Source organism: Bos grunniens, chromosome 1, assembly GCF_055505025.1.
Source record: "Bos grunniens cultivar Pamir isolate PY7600 chromosome 1, Bosgru_T2T1.0, whole genome shotgun sequence".
NCBI lineage: Eukaryota > Metazoa > Chordata > Mammalia > Artiodactyla > Bovidae > Bos > Bos grunniens.
In genome coordinates this window covers 104,649,127-104,668,759 of record NC_141165.1, presented here as the reverse complement: position 1 = coordinate 104,668,759, position 19,633 = coordinate 104,649,127, and positions in this window count along the sequence as shown.

The following is a 19,633-nucleotide window of genomic DNA, read 5'->3' as shown; positions in this document are numbered from 1 at the left end:
AGCACTGGGGCCACTCATTCTTTCAGATGTCAACTTTGCTCTCCGTGCTATTCTTGCAAATGTTTAAATGGCAACATCACGGCCCTGGGGCCTCGTGAACTGCACATGATAAATTCCCACAAACTGATGCTCTTCTGCTTAACAGAGAGCTTCATAGTATCTTTTACCTGCTTTGCAAACTGGACCTCTTTTACTAAGTATGGTGGTGGATGAATATTTTCAGACCTATTGCTGGCCAAAACCTTGGCTTTCTCTGCCCACTGAAGCCGAATAAAAAGTACAGAGACAGAGTTTGGAGGTAACAGAAGGGTGGCTTTAATTGTCAGCTGGTAGAAAGGGGAATACCTTTCCACGCCCTCTCTTTATGAGGAGCCTTGGGGCTTATATAAGATGAAGGCTTGAAGTCAGGAGTCACTAATGATGATCAAAGGTGTTAGGATCTTGATTTCTTCCTCTGACTTTGTTTCAAAGACAGTCATAGGCTGGCATCGGTAACCCAGTAACTGAGTCTGGCAGTTCGGTGGCTCTGTGGCCTTCTTTTTGATTTAAAAATAAGAAGAACTATAAGTGGAAGAGTCTTGTAAGGGCAAACACCAGATACGGGATGCATTTAACACAGAGTCATTGAAAAATAGGTGCAGAGTGTAGCTCCTGCAGAGTCAAGGGGGCAGAAAAGCAAACTTAGTTACAGACATGTAGAGTTAGGAATAAAATAAAAAAGCTAGGAATGATCAGGCCTGGTCACTCTTCTCTTTATCTTCCTTGTCCTCAGAAAAGGGAAAAGGGAAAAAAAAACCAAAACCCTCATTTCCCTCTCTCTCTCTTTTTATTTTTTCCTTTTTACTGCTACAGAACCTTTCAGAATAATATAATAGACTATTTCATCAGAAGACATTCTGCTTCTGTTTGTAATTCAAAATATCTTATGGGATCTAAGAATGGAGAAATTGGATTATTCCTTGCGTTCTTATCTTGACTTCAGGTAGTTCTGGCAAGGGAGGGGATGAAATTAGAGAGATGTGAGGACACAGTGAAAGGAGCCTTTTGGGACTCAGCATTCAATCCAATTCAATGCAAGGAACATCTACGAGGTACTTATTGAGTTGAGTGATTCAAAGGACTAGCAGGTGTTAGGCATTGTATTAATAATTAAAATGTTTATGCAAGTATGGTGCTGGATTATCTCATTTAATATTATCAGCTCTAATGTTGGTATTATACTACTGTTATCCTAACTTTATGGATGAGAAGCCAGGCACAGGGATGAATTTTTTAAAAAGAAACAGAAACAGATCCGTGCCCAGGGCCACGTAAATGTTGAGTGGTGAGGCCAGGAATCCAACAGGGAGATCAGTGCTTCAGTCTGTGCAGTTGGCCACTGCTGGGAATGGGAGGGCAGGGAGAGAACCTGGAGATCCCATCTCCACCACTTAGAAGCACACGGTCCATGTAGATGTCTCAGAGCAAGAACCCAGACTCCACCATATTTTTTATACTTCTCTGCAGTTCTGGGGGCTTCCTTTTGAAATTGGAGAGAAATTTATCCTGCCTTGTACCTGCCACCCCTACAACTCTTTCTGTCCACCTGAACCTGCCATTGTGTCCACAGCTGACTGGACCGCAAAAGCTGAAGGAAAATGCACTTTCTAGGCAGAAGAAAAGAGCCTCTGAGAAGTCCCTGTGGTAGCTTTTTCCAGGGACTCAGAAAAGGAAGGTGTGCAGAGAAAGAGAGAGAGACAGCCAGTCAACAGAGAAGGAGGAGCGAGGGGTATGCATGACTGGCCTGAGACATGCCCAGTTTTGTAGTTCAATAACTTGGCACCCTTTAAAGCTTTGTTCTTTAAACATTTACTCAACATTTATTTACATGAGAGGCTGAGTGCTGCCTGGGAAAAAGGCAGAAGAGGAAGCTGTGCTCATTTATTTCACAATCCTAATTTAGCTCTGACCTCAGGCTTCACAGACAACTCAGCCAAGCAGAGGTTCTGTGGTTAACGAGGCTCTTCCATCTTCATACTGTACCTCTCAACCGACCTCAGATCTCATTCTAGCCATCAGCTCTTTTTCCTACAGTATCCCCTTTGGGTAGTCTCATCCTCTCCTTGCCACTCTTGAGAGTCATGATTTCCCTGTTCCCACTCCCAAAGGTCTTAAGCTCTATGGTGGTGGTTTAGTCACTAAGTCGTGTTCAACTCTTGTGACCCCATGGACTGTAGCCTGCCAGACTCCTCTGTCCATGGGATTCTCCAGGCAAGAATACTGGAGTAGGTTGTCATTTCCTTGTAGTAATCCCTGAGCAGATACTTCTCTCTGTGTGTGTTGTTTGTTTTTTCAATTGGAGTATAGTTGCTCTGGACATGAACTTGGGCAAACTTCGGGAGATGGTGAGGGACAGGGAGGCCTGGTGTGCTGCAGTCCATGGGGCCAGCAAAGAGCTGGACATGACTGGACGACTGAACGACAATGCCAATAATAGTTGCTTTATAACGTTGCCTCCGTTTCTGCTGTTGAGCAACATGAGTCAGCCATATGGATACACAAAGCCCCTCCCTCTCTGGTGAGCGTTTGGCTCCAGGTTGTATTTTGCTGTCTCTCACAGAGGTTTCTCCAATGGAATTGCCTCAAGCTGGTCTTTAACTTGTCTCTGAGACAAGGATAGATGAATTGGAGAGTGTCAAGTTCGTGATCATTTGTGGCATTTACCTAAGGGCATTGGGAGCCACTGGAGGGTTTTAAATGGAGTGGTGTGGCCTGTGTTCTAAGCAGACTATGCTGGAGGCAATGGACAGAGTCCTACCTGGGCCTCGACTGGTGGGTCTGGAGAACTGAGGATGGAGGGGATGGATGGAGAAGACAATATTGACATTCCTCAGTTTTCAAGTCTGCCCAAGTCCTCAGCTCTGTTTTTGGTTTTTTTTTTAATAGTAATCACTGTTGTCATTGTAATCACTTTTGTTATTATAATTTGCAGGGCCCTGTACAAAATGAAAGTGTGGAGCCCTTCTTTTAAAAGTTATCAGAAAGTTTAAGGTGATGATAGCCTGTGGGAGGTTCTCGGAGCTCAGGACTGAGAGACTACATGGGTCACACATCCACAAAACGCATCCTGCCAGAAGCCACACCATCTCTGTCCCAGCATATTCCACCAGCTGACTCAGTTATCCCTGCTTCATCATCTCCTTATTTGACTTTTCAGTCAAATATTTGGTTAAATATTTGACTCTATTCTCTTTTTCTGATTTACAGTTTCTGCTTACTGCCTTCTTTCTGAATGTCATTTGGCCTCATTTTCAGACCCTACACACGACAGAGTCTGGTAATGTTGACATGGATACCATCTAACAGAGATCATTTTTGTTAGGAAGAACCCCATCAATAATTAGTCTCAAGGTCATAGGCTGACCCTGACTCAGGTGTCCACTTCTCGCCAGGGTGGCAGGGGCACACGAGCAGAAGGGGGTCTTGATGTAGCCTCTGCGCACTGGTGCCTAAGTGCCTTTAAGATAGTTTCTGGTGAAGTTGAAAAAGAATAGCTTTATTGCTTTGCCAGGCAAATGGGGATACAGTGAGATTGTAACTGCCAAAACTATTTATCCCAACCCACAAGGGATCTGATAAGGAGTTACAAAGAAATAGTTTAAAGGTGGGGCTGCTGATAAGCACCAGGGTGTGTGCAGGGCCTGCACAGCCTTTACTCTGGACCCAGGTGTTCTCCTGAGGAGTTTTCAAATTTATCAAACTGTGACCTGCTCTCTGGATTGAAGAAAGCTTCCTCAAGTAGTTAACATCATCCATTCATTGGGAGTTTTAATTCTACAGAAGTGATCAATGATATTGTTAAGTGTATGTTTCCCTTGAGAGGGAACCAGGATCCTGTCCCAAGGCTGTACTACTGTTTCTTCACTGTTCCCCCTTTGTCTCTGCTTCTCCTGCCTTTCCTGAAAAGCAACTGTTTGAACCTGGCCTTTGGAACTTCCTTTTCAGTATTCTGGCCTGGAAAACTCCATGCACTGTATAGTCCAGTTCAGTTCAGTCATTCAGTCATGTCCGACTCTTTGAGACCCCCTGGACTGCAGTATGCCAGGGTTCCCTGTTCATCACCAACTCCCAGAGCCTACTCAAACTCATGTCCATGGAGTTGGTGATGCCATCCAACCATCTCATCTTCTGTCATCCCCTTCTCCTCCTGCCCTCAATCTCTCCCAGCATCAGGATCTTTTCAAATGAGTCAGTTCTTGGCATCAGGTGGCCAAAGTATTGAAGTTTCAGCTTCAGCATCAGTCCTTCCAATGAATATTCAGGACTGATTTCCTTTAGGATTAACTGGTTGGATCTTCTTGCAGTCCAAGGGACTCTCAAGAGTCTTCTCCAACACCACAGTTCAAAAGCATCAATACTTCTGCACTCAGCTTTCTTTATAGTCCAACTCTCACATCCATACATGACCACTGGAAAAACCATAGCTTTGACTAGACGGACCTTTGTTGGCAAAGTAATGTCTCTGCTTTTTAATATGCTGTCTAGGTTGGTCATAACTTTTCTTCCAAGGAGCAAGTGTCTTTTAATTTCTTGGCTGCAATCACCATCTGCAGTGATTTTGGAGCCCCCCAAAATAAAGTCTCTCACTGTTTCCATTGTTTGCCCACCTGTTTGCCATGAAATGTTGGGACTGGATGGCATGATCTTAGTTTTCTGAATGTTGAGTTTTAAGCCAACTTTTTCAGTCTCTTCTTTCTCTTTCATCAAGAGGCTCTTTAGTTCTTCTTCACATTCTGCCATAAGGGTGGTGTCATCTGCGTATCTGAGGTTATTGATATTTCTCCCGGCAATCTTGATTCCAGCTTTTGCTTCATCCACAGCCTGGCATTTTGCATGATGTGCTCTGCATATAAGTTAAATAAGCAGGGTGATGGGACAGTATGCAGCCTTGATGTACTCGTTTCCAATGTGGAAGCAGTCTGTTGTTCCATGTCCAGTTCTAACTGTTGCTTCTTGACTTGCATACAGATTTCTCAGGTGACACAGAAAGGCTTCTGTGTCCAGGAGCCCCAGAGAATCCTGCTTGGTTTCACTTCATAGGGAAGGGACAGATTTCTAGACTTCTCTCCAATAAAAAATTTAGGGTTGAGTCCTTGTCCAGGCTTTACAACTATAATAAATTATAAGAAACTTGATGGGATCTTTCTTCTTATGCTCAGAGGGCTTCTCTCTTACTGGGGAGAAGGGAGCTTAAAGTCTTGGTCATGTTGGGAAGTACTTGTTGAGGACTGTGATAAGAGATACACCACACAGGTTTTGAGTGCCCCCTGCCCCAGGGGTTTCTGGGGAGTGGGATCACCCACATGGCATTCCTGGCCCCATCACTCGATTGTCATATGTCTTTGGACATTTCTTTGTGCCTCAATGTTCTCAGTTGTAAAATTAGGACCATAAGAGTACAGTCCTGGTCTCAGAGAGTTTTGTGATATTGTATGAGATCACCTATTCCTGGCTCAGTAAATGATTTGGCCTAATAACTTCTACCATATATCTTTGTCTTCCGTTATTTCTAAATTTCTCCTCCCCTTGCTGAAGAGGCAAATCGTATCCCTCTCTCTCCAGAAGGTCCATGCTCCTTCCTGCTCCTGTAACTTTGCTCAGAGTGTCTCCACCTAAGTAAGTCTTCCCTCCTCTCATCCCCTCTTTCCTTTTAAGCCTCATCTATTATTTTCACAACGCAGACTCAGTCCAAGGCCTTCATACAGCTTCTCTCGATTATTTCAATCCCACATAGTCAAAGAGCTTAGATTTCAGACTGCAGCTCCTCTTTACAGCTCATAAAATTGAGGCTGACAGAGTCAAGCCTCTTTCTCTTTCCTAATCTCCTATTTACATCACACATCTGTACCATCCCTCATAACCCTTACCTACCACTGCCTCTGTCCTCCTGCTTCCTGTCTTAACAGCTATTCATTTTAGCTTTTAGATTTCAGTTCAAATGATTCTTCCTAAGCCTTACTCTCCCCAGAAAAGATCAATCCTATAGGATGTCCCTTCTCATAGCAACCTCCCCTTGGAAGACTTCATCAAAAAGCAATTCAGGGTTTACTGCTGTAGTTAGTTGTTTAACACCCATCTCTCTCACTTACTGGAATGAAAGTGTTTTTTGGAAATCATTTTCTTATTGGGTTCAGTTCAGTTCAGTCACTCAGTTGTGTCCAACTCACTGTGACCACATGAACCGCAGCACGCCAGGTCTCCCTGTCCATCAGCAAATCCCGGAGTCCACCCAAACCCATGTCCATTGAGTCAGTGATGCCATCCAACCATCTTACTCTCTGTTGGCCCCTTCTCCTCCTGCCCTCAATCTTTCCCAGCATCAGGGTCTTTTCCAACGAGTCAGCTCTTCGCATCAGGTGGCCAAAGTATTGGAGTTTTATCTCCAACATCAGTCCTTCCAATAAACAGCTAGGACTAATCTCCTTCAGGATGGACTGGCTGGATCTCCTTGCAGTCCAAGGGACTCTCAAGAGTCTTCTCCAACACCATAGTTCAAAAGCATCAATTCTTCGGTGCTCAGCTTTCTTTATAGTCCAACTCTCACATCCATACATGATTACTGGAAAAACCATAGCCTTGACTAGGCGGACCTCTGTTGACAAAGTAACGTCTCTGCTTTTCAATATGCTGTTTAGGTTGGTCATAACTTTCCTCCCATGAAGTAAAAGTCTTTTAATTTCATGGCTACAATCACCATCTGCAGTGATTTTGGAGCCCAGAAAAATAAAGTCAGCCACTGTTTCCCCTGTTTCCCCATCTATTTGCCATGAAGTGATGGTACTGGATGGCATAATCTTAGTTTTCTGAATGTTGAGCTTTAAGCCAACTTTTTCACTCTCCTCTTTCACTTTCATCAAGAGGCTCTTTAGTTCTTCACTTTCTGCCATAAGGGTGGTGTCATCTGCATATCTGAGGGGATTGATATTTCTCCTGGCAATCTTCATTCCAGCTTATGCTTCCTCCAGCCCAACGTTTCTCATGATGTACTCTGCATATAAGTTAAATAAGCAGGGTGACAGTACACAGCCTTGACGTACTCCTTTTCCTATTTGGAACCAGTCTGTTGTTCTAACTGTTGCTTCCTGACCTGCAAGCAGGTTTCTCAAGAGGCAGGTATTACCATCTCTTGAAGAATTTTCCACAGTTTATTGTGATCCACATAGTCAAAGGCTTTGGCATAGTCAATAAAGCAGAAATTGATGTTTTTCTGGAACTCTCTTGCTTTTTCCATGATCCAGCGGATGTTGGCAATTTGATTTCTGGTTCCTCTGCCTTTTCTAAATCCAGTTTGAACATCTGAAAGTTCATGGTTCACATATTGCTGAAGCCTGGCTTGAAGAATTTTAAGCATCACCTTACTAGCATGTGAGATGAGTGCAAATGTGCAGTAGTTTGAGCATTCTTTGGCATTGCCTTTCTTTGGGATTGGAATGAAAACTGACTTTTTCCAGTCCTCTGGCCACTGCTGAGTTTTCCAAATTTGCTGGCATATTGAGTGCAGCACTTTCACAGCATCAACTTTCAGGATTTGAAATAGCTCAACTGGAATTCCATCACCTCCACTAGCTTTGTTCATAGTGATGCTTCCTAAGGCCCACTTGACTTCACATTCCAGGATGTCTGGCTTTAGATGAGTGATCACATCATCGTGATTATCTGGGCCGTGAAGATCTGTTTTGTACAGTTCTTCTGTGTATTCTTGCTATATCTTCTAATATCTTCTGCTTCTGTTAAGTCCCTACAATTTCTGTCCTTTATTGAGCCCATCTTTGCATGAAATATTTCCTTGATATCTCTAATTTTCTTCAAGAGATCTCTAGTCTTTCCCATTCTGTTGTTTTCCTCTATTTCTTTGCATTGATCGCTGAGGAAGGCTTTTTTATCTCTCCTTGCTATTGTTTGGAACTCTTATTGGGTGCCTGTTGTCAAAGTCAAGTTCCTGTGCTAAATACACAGAGGTCAAATAAATCAAAACATAGGAGGTTGGAGAGAGAAAAATTTATTATGAAAGCCAAGGAAGGTGAATGTGTGATTTGTGCCCAAAATACCCAAACTCCCTCATAGTCTTCAAGGAAGAGTTTAAAGGCGAAACATGCAGGGAGGGCTATAGGCTGTTGATGAGGAAACAGTGTGAAATTCCAGGAATCTCAGCCATCAACCTTCTGGTTTCAACCAGTTTGGGGTTTCCAATGTGCTTGTTCTCAGGTGGAAGTTACCCATCCTGGGTGGGTGCCTTAGTTCCTGTAAAACTCGGAGATATGTGTCAGATTGCTGTGTTTATCCCTTGAGCAGGAGTTAGAACTTTTTTACTGCTGTGCTATTATTTCTTGAGTGCTTTTCCTTTGTCTTTGCACTCCTCACTTCCCTAATTAGTAACTATTTAATTCAGGGAAGGTGTGGGACTGAAGCCTTTTTCCTAGAAACAAGAAATGAGGGACACAGAAAGGCTTTTGTACAGGGGAGGGCCCCACAGGGTCCTGTGCATTTTCATGCCTACTACATGCATGAGAATGTGCTGGCTACTGGGGATTCAGTGTGAACCAGGCAGATTTGATCTTTATCTCCATGGGTTTTACATAAAGTTACCAAATTAAGAAGTAAGAACAAGTTCTTAGAACTTTGGGGATCTTTCATAGATGGGAAACAGTTAAAGAAAATGAACAGTATGAGAAAATTTAGCCCCACTAAACTGAAGCAAAATACTAAAGATATTTTTACAATCAAGGATAAGATAATAGAAATATCTCAAGTACTCTGGGTATAAGTAGAGTGAAGAAAAATATTTTGAAAATGAAATACTATCTTCTTTGGGCTAGATTCTTCTTTTGAAGCCCAAGAGTCGATCTTTATTCCAGTCTTAGTTGTCTAAATACTCCAATGCTTTGTGTTTCTCTGACTGTTTCATAAGAACAGTCTAGTTCCTTATTAGTCAAGAGGCAGAACCCTGAGCACCTGAGCCCTTATCTTGCTTTGTAAACTAATCTGAGCGCAAACAAAGCCCTTCTTTTAAAGTTCAAGAGTTTCTTCCATCTTTTATTTAAAGAAACCACAGAGTGAATGGATGGCTTATTACCCAAACACCCAAACTCCCTCATAGTCTTCCAGGAAGAATTTTTAAAGGCAAAACTGGGGGGAGGACTGCAAGGTGTGTGATTGGCTGGTGATGAGGTAACAGGGTGAAATTCCAGGAATCTCAACCATCTGCCTTCTGGTTTCAACCAGTCTATGGTTTACACTAAATTATAAGCACCCAATCCATTATTTTCCAGGCTTCAAATTGTCCATTTAAGGAAAACATCTTCTGCTGGTCGCTTGAAAATACTCTCCTTAGAGATTACAGTGTTCACTGCTGCTGCTGCTGCTGCTGCTGCTGAGTCGCTTCAGTCGTGTCCGACTCTGTGTGACCCCATAGACGGCAGCCCACCAGGCTCCCCCGTCCCTGGGATTCTCAGGCAAGAACACTGGAGTGGGTTGCCATTTCCTTCTCCAATGCATGAACACTGTCCTTTAAATGTTAGTAGATTTCAACTCGGAGAAGTCAATGGCACCCCACTCCAGTACTCTTGCCTGGAAAGTCCCATGGACAGAGGAGCCTGGTGGGCTGCAGTCTATGGGGTCGCTAGGAGTCGGACACGACTGAGCGACTTCACTTTCACTGCCTAATGGGCATTTCTGTTTAGCTATCTCATAGACATATCAACAATCCCCAAATTGAATTATGATCTGATAACTCCTTTTTCCTTCTTTATATCTGTTAGTGACAACTCTGTACTAGAAATTTGAGATGCAATCTCTTATTCAAATGCAAATTCATGCATTTTTAACCTATATATCTGCTGAATTTGCCTCCCAATCCCCTCCCCCACTCTTTCTCCTGACATCCTTCCTTCCCAGCTGGCTCAAGTTTTCTCCTTTTTCACACTTTCTGTACTTGAACTGTGCCCTCCTAATTTTTCTTAACATTGTACCTCTGTCTTTCTGAATCTTACACTCCCATTGTACCATAGCCATCTGTCTGCAGCTCCCAATTTTGTCAGTTCCATGTTTAAACCCCTTTGGGGGTTTTCTATTATTGCCAGCAGTTTTCTCAACTGGGTAGGGCTCTTTTGAAAGTTTGGGAGGGACAAGAAGGTCTTCATTGTGCTGGATTGTCTCTTCACATTGCAGGACATTAAGCATCTCTGTAAGCATGCTGCTATATGCTGATAGAAAATCTCATTGTGCTGAGGAGTGTTCAGATCAGATCAGATCAGATCAGTCACTCAGTCATGTCCGACTCTTTGTGACCTCATGGATCGCAGCACACCAGGCCTCCCTGTCCATCACCAACTCCTGGAGTTCACTCAGACTCACGTCCATCGAGTCAGTGATGCCATGAAGTCAGCTTCTCCTCCTGCCCCCAATCCCTCCCAGCATCAGAGTCTTTTCCAATTAATCAACTCTTCGCATGAGGTGGCCAAAGTACTGGAGTTTCAGCTGTAGCATCATTCCCTCCAAAGAAATCCCAGGGCTGATCTCCTTCAGAGTGGACTGGTTGGATCTCCTTGCAGTCCAAGGGACTCTCAAGAGTCTTCTCCAACACCACAGTTCAAAAGCATCAATTCTTTGGCACTCAGCCTTCTTCACAGTCCAACTCTCACATCCATACATGACCACAGGAAAAACCATAGCCTTGACTAGACGGACCTTTGTTGGCAAAGTAATGTCTCTGCTTTTGAATTTGCTATTTAGGTTGGTCATAACTTTCCTTCCAAGGAGTAAGTGTCTTTTAATTTCATGGCTGCAGTCACCATCTGCAGTGGTTTTGGAGCCCAGAAAAATAAAGTCAGCCACTGTTTCCACTGTTTCCCCATCTATTTCCCATGACGTGATGGGACTGGATGCCATGATCTTCATTTTCTGAATGTTGAGCTTTAAGCCAACTTTTTCACTCTCCACTTTCACTTTCATCAAGAGGCTTTTTAGTTCCTCTTCACTTTCTGCCATAAGGGTGGTGTCATCTGCATATCTGAGGTTATTGATATTTCTCCTCGCAGTCTTGATTCTAGCTTGTGTTTCTTCCAGTCCAGCGTTTCTCATGATGTACTCTGAATATAAGTTAAATAAACAGGGTGACAATATACAGCCCTGACGTCCTCCTTTTCTTATTTGGAACCAGTCTGTTGTTCCATGTCCAGTTCTAACTGTTGCTTCCTGACCTGCATACAAATTTCTCAAGAGGCAGATCAGGTGGTCTGGTATTCCCATCTCTTTCAGAATTTTCCACAGTTTATTGTGATCCACACAGTCAAAGGCTTTGGCATAGTCAATAAAGCAGAAATAGATGTTTTTCTGGAACTCTCTTGCTTTTTCCATGATCCAGTGGATGTTGGCAATTTGATCTCTGGTTCCTCTGCCTTTTCTAAAACCAGCTTGAACATCAGGAAGTTCACGGTTCACATATTGCTGAAGCCTGGCTTGGAGAATTTTGAGCATTACTTTACTAGCGTGTGAGATGAGTGCAATTGTGTGGTAGTGTTACTGAACTGTAATTCAGCTGCTCAAGTATGAAAGCCAATGCTCAAGAGGTAAGTGCTGGTGGGAATGGAATGGTTGCTTTATTCTGAAGGCCAGTGACACAGGGAGATGGCAGACTTGTGTTCAAAAACCAACTCCAAAGATTTTGATCAACCATAAAAGTTTTTAAAGAGAGGATCATTTAGGGAGGAGGTCAGCATCTTCTTTATCTTACACGGTATACAGACTTTCTTCTGATTGGTCGGTGGTGAGGTAACAGGGTGGTGCTCCAGAAATCTTGTGCTCAGCCTGGAATTACCACCCTTCATCAAAGGTTTTATATTATACACACACACACATATACACATTATATATTATAATATGTATATTATATACATATATATACATAATAAATACATATATTTCTTGAGGAGGAGCCAGGGTCCTATCCCTGGGCAGCATTATTGTTTCTTGACTGCTCCTCCTTAGTTTCTGTATTCTCTCTCTTCCCTGATAAGCAACCCTTTGAATCTGCCCTGTGAAACTCAGGGTAGACCAAGGAGGCTGAATGGAGTGTGTTTCCTACAAACAAGAAGTGGGGCACACAGAGGGAATTTGTAACTGCAGGGCCCCACAGGGTTCTGCTCTGTTTAAGGAGGGGGCAGGATGCATCACCACACAATACACCATTTTGGCACATTGATTAATTGAATTAAATTTGTTTTGTAAACACCAGTGCAGGAAGGACATTCTGACCCTCTTTTGTTCTCCTGAAAACAGGAAATAAAATGGACCCTCCCTGGATCAGGAGGAAGAAAGTTATCTTTATACCAGACAGAGGAAGTTGAGGGCCAAGAAAGCTATATAAACAAAACTTCTCATTTATTTATCAGTTTACAATCCATGTTTGGATCACAAAACGTGGTCCACTGGAAGAGGGAATGGCAAACCATTTTAGTATTCTTGCCTTGAGAATCCCATGAGCAGTATGAAAAGCAAAAAGATATGACACTGAAAGATGAAATTCCCCTGTCGGTAGGTGCCCAATACACTACTGGAGAAGAGTGGAGAAATAGCTCCAGAAAAAATGAAGAGGCTGAGCCAAGTGAAAACAACACACAGCTGTGAATGTGACTGGTGATGAAAAGTAAAGCCCTGTGCTGTAAAAAGCAATATTGCATAGGAACCTGGAATATTAGGTCCATGACTCAGGGTAAATTGGAAGTGGTCAAACAGGAGATGGCAAGAGTGAACATTGACATTTTAGGAATCAGTAAACTTAAATGGACTGGAATGGGCAAATTTAATTCAGATGACCATTATGTCAATTATTATGGGCAGGAATCCTTTAGAAGAAATGCTGCTGCTGCTGCTAAGTCACTTCAGTCGTGTCCGACTCTGTGCAACTCCATAGACAGCAGCCCATCAGCAGTAGACCTCATAGGTGACAAAAGAAGCTGAAATGCATTACTGGTGTACAATCTCAAAAACAACAGAATGATTTCTGTTTCTAAGGCAAGCCATTCAATATGACAAATCTATGCCGCAACCACTAATGCCAAAGAAGATGAAGTTGAACTGCTCTATGATGACCTACAAAACTTTCTAGAACTAACACCAAAAAAAAAGATGTCCTTTTCATCACAGGAGAATGGAATGCAAAAGTAGGAAGTCAAGAGATGCTTGGAGTAACAGGCAAATTTGGGCTTGGAGTACAAAATGGAAGTAGGACAAAGGCTAACAAAGTTTTTTGCCAAGAGAACACACAGGTCATAGCAAACACTCTCTTCCAACAACACAAGAGATGACTCTACACATAGACATCACCAGATGGTCAATACTGAAATCAGATTGATTACATTCTCTGCAACCGAAGATGGAGAAGCTCTGTACAGTCAGGAAAAAAAAAAGACCAGGAGATGACTGTGGCTCAGATCATGAACTCCTTATTGCCAAATACAGACTTAAATTGAAGGAAGTAGGGAAAACCACTAGACCATTCAGGTATGACCTAAATCAAATCCCTTATGATTATACAGTGGAAGTGAAAAATAAATTCAATGAACTAGATCTGATAGACAAAGTGCTGAAGAACTATGGACGGAAGATCGTAACATTGTACAGGAGGTGATGATCAAAATCATCCTCAAGAAAAAGAAATGCAAAAAGACAAAATGGTTGTCTGAGGAAGACTTACAAATAGCTGAGAAAAGAGAAATGAAAGGCAAAGGAGAAAAGAAAAGATATATCCATTTGAATGCAGAGTTCTAAAGAATAGCAAGGAGAGATAAGAAAGCCTTCCTCAGTGATCAATGCAAAGAAATAGAGGAAAACATTAAAATGGGAAAGACTAGAGATCTCTTCAAGAAAACTAGGGATACCAAAGGAACCTTTCATGCAAAGATGGGCACAATATAGGACGAAAATGGTATGGACCTAACAGAAGCAGGAGATATTAACAGGAGGTGGCAAGAATACACAGAGTTCAGTTCAGTCGCTCAGTCTTGTCTGACGCTTTGAGACCCCATGGATTGCAGCACTCCAGGCTTCCCTGTCCGTCACCAATTCCCAGAGCCTACTCAAACTCATGTGCATTGAGTCGGTGATGCCATCCAACCATCTCATCCTCTGTCATCCCCTTCTCCTCCCATCTTCAATCTTTCCCAGCATTAGGATCTTTTCCAAAGAGTCAGTTCTTCACAACAGGTGGCCAAAGTATTGGAGTTTCAGCTCCAGCATCAGTCCTTCCAATGAATATTCAGGACTGATTTCCTTTAGGATTGATTGGTTGGATCTCCTTGCAGTTCAAGGAACTCTAAAGAGTCTTTTCCAACACCACAGTTCAAAAGCATCAATTCTTTGACACTCAGCTTTCTTCACAGTCCAACACTCACATCCATACATGACCACTGGAAAAATCATAGCCTTGAATAGGTGGACCTTTATTGGTAAAGTAATGTCTCTGCTTTTTAATATGCTGTCTAGGTTGGTCATAGCTTTTCTTCCAAGGAGCAAGCGTCTTTTAATTTCATGGCTGCATTCAATATCTGCAGTGATTTTGGAGGCCAAAAAAATAAGGTCAGCCACTGTTTCCCCTGTTTCCCCATCTATTCGCCATGAAGTGATGGGACCGGATGGCATGATCTTAGATTTCTGAATGTTGGGCTTTAAGCCAACTTTTTCAGTCTCCTCTTTCACTTTCATCAACAGGGTCTTTAGTTCTTCACTTTCTGCCATAAGGGTGGTGTCATGTGCATACCTGAGGGGATTGACATTTCTCCTGGCAATCTTCATTCCAGCTTGTGCTTCCTCCAGCCCAGTGCTTCTCATGATGTACTCTGCATATAAGTTAAATAAGCAGAGTGACAATATACAGCCTTGACGTACTCCTTTTCTTATTTGGAACCAGTCTGTGTTCCATGTCCAGTTCTAACTGTTGCTTCCTGACCTGCATATAGGTTTCTCAAGAGGCAGGTCAGGTGGTCTGGTATTCCCATCTCTTTCAGAATTTTCCACAGTTTATTGTGATCCACACAGTCAAAGTCTTTGGCATAGTCAGTAAAGCAGAAATAGATGCTTTCCTGGAACTCCTGCTTTTTTGATGATCCAGCAGATGTTGGAAATTTGATTTCTGGTTCCTCTGCCTTTTCTAAATGCAGTCTGAACATCTGGAAGTTCACGGTTCATGTCCTGTTGAAGGCTGGCTTGGAGAATTTTGAGCATTAGTTTGCTAGCATGTGAGATGAGTGCAATTGTGCCATTTGAGCATTCTTTGGCGTTGTCTTTCTTTGGGATTGGAATGAAAACTGACCTTTTCCAGTCCTGTAGCCACTCCTGAGTTTTCCAAATTTGCTGGCATATTGAGTGCAGCACTTTCACAGCATCATCTTTCAGGATTTGAAATGGCTCAACTGGAATTCCACCACCTTCACTAGCTTTATTTGTAGTGATGCTTCCTAAGGCCCACTTGACTTCACATTCCAGAATGTCTGGCTCTAAGTGAGTGATCACACCATTGTGATCATCTGGGTCATGAAGATCTTTTTTGTATAGTTCTTCTGTATATTCTTGCCACCTCTCCTAAATATCTTCTGCTTCTGTTAGGTCCATACCATTTCTGTCCTTTATTTAGCCCATCTTTGCATGAAATGTTCCCTTGGTATCTATAATTTTCTTGAAGAGATCTCTGCTGCTGTTGGTAAGTCGCTTCAGTCGTGTCCAACTCTGTGCGACCCCATAGACAGCAGCCCACCAGGCTCCCCCGTCCCTGGGATTCTCCAGGCAAGAACACTGGAGTGGGTTGCCATTTCCTTCTCCAATGCATGAAAGTGAAAAGTGAAAGTGAAGTCTCTCAGTCATGTCCAACTCTTAGAGACCCCATGGACTGCAGCCTACCAGGCTCCTCCATCCATGGGATTTTCTAGGCAAGAGTACTGGAGTGGGTTGCCATTGCCTTCTCTGGAAGAGATCTCTAGTCTTTACTATTCTATTATTTTCCTCATTTTCTTTGCATTGATTGCTGAGGAAGGCTATCTTATCTCTCCTTGCTATTCTTTGGAACTCTGCATTCAAATGGGTTTATCCTTCCTTTTCTCCTTTGCCTTTCATTTCTCTTCTTTTCAAAGCTATTTCCTCAGACAGCCATTTTGCTTTTTTGCATTTCTTTTGCTTGGGGATTGTCTTGATCTCTGTCTCCTGTACAATGTCATGAACCTCCATCCATAGTTCTTCAGGCACTCTGTCTATCAGATCTAACCTCTTGAATCTATTTCTCACTTCCACTGTATATGCAGAGTACATCATGCCAAATGCTGGGTTGGATGAAGCACAGACTGAAATCAAGCCTGCCGGGACAAAGAACAATAACCTCAGATATGCAGGTGATACTACTGTTATGGCAGAAAGTGAAGAGGAACTAAAGAGCCTCTTGATGAAAGTGAAAGAGGAGAATGAAAAGTTGGCTTAAAAGTCAACATTCAAGAAACTAAGATCAAGGCACCTGGTCCCATCACTTCATGGCAAATAGATGGGGAAACAATGGAAACAGTGACAAACTTTTTCTAGGGCTCCAAAATCACTGCAGATGGTGATTGCAGCCAAGAAATTAAAAGACACTTGCTCCTTGGAAGATAAGCTTTGAGAAACTTAGACAGCATATTAAAAAGCAGAGACATTACTTTACCAACAAAAGTCCATCTAGTCAATGCTCTAGTTTTTCCAGTGGTCATGTATGGATGTGAGAGTTGGACTGTAAAGAAAGCTGAGTGCCAAAGAATTGATGCTTTTGAACTTGGTTTTGAAGAAGACTATGGAGAGTCCCTTGGACTGCAAGGAGATCCAACCAGTCAATCCTAAAGGAAATCAATCCTGAATATTCACTGGAAGGAGTGGGTTGCAAAGAGTAGGACGTGACTGAGGATCTGAACTAAACTGAATTGATCCCAAGCCCAAATCCCTTTGCCTTGTCAGCTCCTCACAAATTTATTGTTTCTTTGTCTAAATGGTATAAAAGCTGCCTGCTTTGGTCAGTTCTTTGAGTCTCATATTTTTTATGAGTTTCTGTACATATGTGCAATTAGGTTTTATTCCTGTTGATCTATCGTATGTCAATTTAACTATTAGGCCAACGAAAGAACCTAGAAGGGAAGAAAGAAAGAGTCGTTCTCGTTTACAGTGACAACCAAGAAATGCAAACACAGATACCCAGACATGTGCTGCTACTTCCCCAGCTGACAATCTCCTCTAAGAAAAAACTCTGTATTTCTTACCATGGTCTGCAAAGCCCCCAGAGACCCAACCCGTACCTAGACTCCTGGCCTCCTTACCACACACTTGGTTCTCTGTTAACAGTGACTGCTGTGCTCTGCCACCTGTGTGACAGCTCTTCCAACCCCTCACCCAGCTGACTGCTCACTGCAGTCTTATCCCCCCAGAAACCTTCCCTGAACTCCTCCCTTGCTTCTCTTTGCCGCTTTCCTCTTGCCCCCACCCTCATTCTGACACTGACTGGACGAGTTTCTCCTCTGGGTATACCCTGCATCCTGGGAATACTCTCCCAACACCCAGACTATCAGGTTACGCGGACCTGTTAATGCTTGATGGCTCCACAAAGGTCTTTGTGGACAGTGCGGAAGAAGACAGATGGGCTTCCCAGGTCTTTCTTTCAGGAAGCACTTGCTGTTTGTAAGGCTGTCCTAAGGCTGCTGAAATAAAGTCCCAGGAACTAGGTAACTTAATTCAATAGGAATGTATTCTCTCACGGTTCTGGAGGCCGGAAGTCTGAAATCAAGGTGTCAGGAGGACAACGTGCCCTCTGAAGGCTCTAGGTGGAATCCATCCAGGCCTCTTCCAGCTGCTGTTGGCTCCAGGCTTGTGTCTGCATAACTCCAATCTGTGTGTTTATCTTCAAGTGGCCTTCTCATCTCTGTCTTGTCTGCTCTTCTGCCCTTATATGGACATGTCATCAGATTTAAGATCAATCTGCATAATCCAGGATGATCTCATATCATGATCCTTAATTACATTTGTGATACCCTTTTTCTGAAAAAAGTCATAAGTGAAGAGGAACTAAAAAGCCTCTTGATGAAAGTGAAAGTGGAGAGTGAAAAAGTTGGCTTAAAGCTCAACATTCAGAAAATGAAGATCATGGCATCCGGTCCCATCACTTCACAGGAAATAGATGGGGAAACAGTGGAAACAGTGTCAGACTTTATTTTTTTAGGCTCCAAAATCACTGCAGATGGTGACTGCAGCCATGAAATTAAAAGATGCTTACTCCGTGGAAGGAAAGTTATGACCAACCTAGATAGCATATTCAAAAGCAGAGACATTACTTTGCCAACAAAGGTCCGTCTAGTCAAGGCTATGGTTTTTCCTGTGGTCATGTATGGATGTGAGAGTTGGACTGTGAAGAAGGCTGAGTGCTGAAGAATTGATGCTTTTGAACTGTGGTGTTGGAGAAGACTCTTGAGAGTCCCTTAGACTGCAAGGAGATCCAACCAGTCCATTCTGAAGGAGATCAGCCCTGGGATTTCTTTGGAAGGAATGATGCTGAAGCTGAAACTCCAGCTTCAGGTGGTACTTTGGCCACCTCATGCAAAGAGCTGACTCATTGGAAAAGACTCTGATGCTGGAAGGTACTGGGGGCAGGAGGAGAAGGGGACGACAGAGGATGAGAAGGCTGGATGGCATTACTGACTCGATGGATGTGAGTCTGAGTGAACTCCGGGAGTTGGTGATGGACAGGGAGGCCTGGCATGCTGCGATTCATGGGGTCACAAAGAGTCAGACGTGACTGAGTGACTGAACTGAACTGATGGGTTTAGGAGGTGGACATTCTTACTTTGTGGGACCATTATTCACCCTGTTCCACTGTCTAGCTATGGGGAGTGTGCTAAGCGAATAGCCTCTGGCTGTCAGCTCCTTCAGGTGCCAAGAAACCAGCCTGTAGGAGTGTTGTGTTAGACCAGGTTACCTGATGGTTGCAAGTTGGGATGGGTCACTGAAAATTAGGCCACTTGTTACCTGGCAGTGATTGGAAAGACCCGCAGTCACATTCTTTCTCCTGTACTTTCATTACCTTACACTCGCTGTGACCTATTTTCTCTGGGTTTCTTTCAATAGGAGTCATTTACTGAGAACCTTTGAAACCTGCCACAGAGTGAGAAGTTGAGGTTGTGACAGAAGAAGCCTCATAGATCTCCTTGTCCTCTTGGAGCCAGGCTGCTTGGTCGGGAAGACGGGAAGCAGCGAGAACACAGGTGGGATAATCACTAAGCACCATGACAAACCGTTAAGGAAAAGTGACAGCTTCAGAAAGGGAGCTGGGTCTCTGGCCATCAGCCGCATTTTCCTGAGCTGCAAAGAAGGCCGTGTTCTGAAGTCCAAGTTCTTTCAACACCCAGTCTGCTCTGTGTGCTGAGATAATTAAGGGATTTTTACGAAAGCCTTGAAACTTAAGCTGACCTGTGACGTATAGAAGAGATCAAACAGGAGAAAGAGAAGGGAAGACAGTCCAGCCTGAACAAGAGGCTGGAGGGCCTGGGCATCTGGAAGGAGAGGGTGGGATTTGCCTCCCCTGGAGGAGGAGGAGAAATGG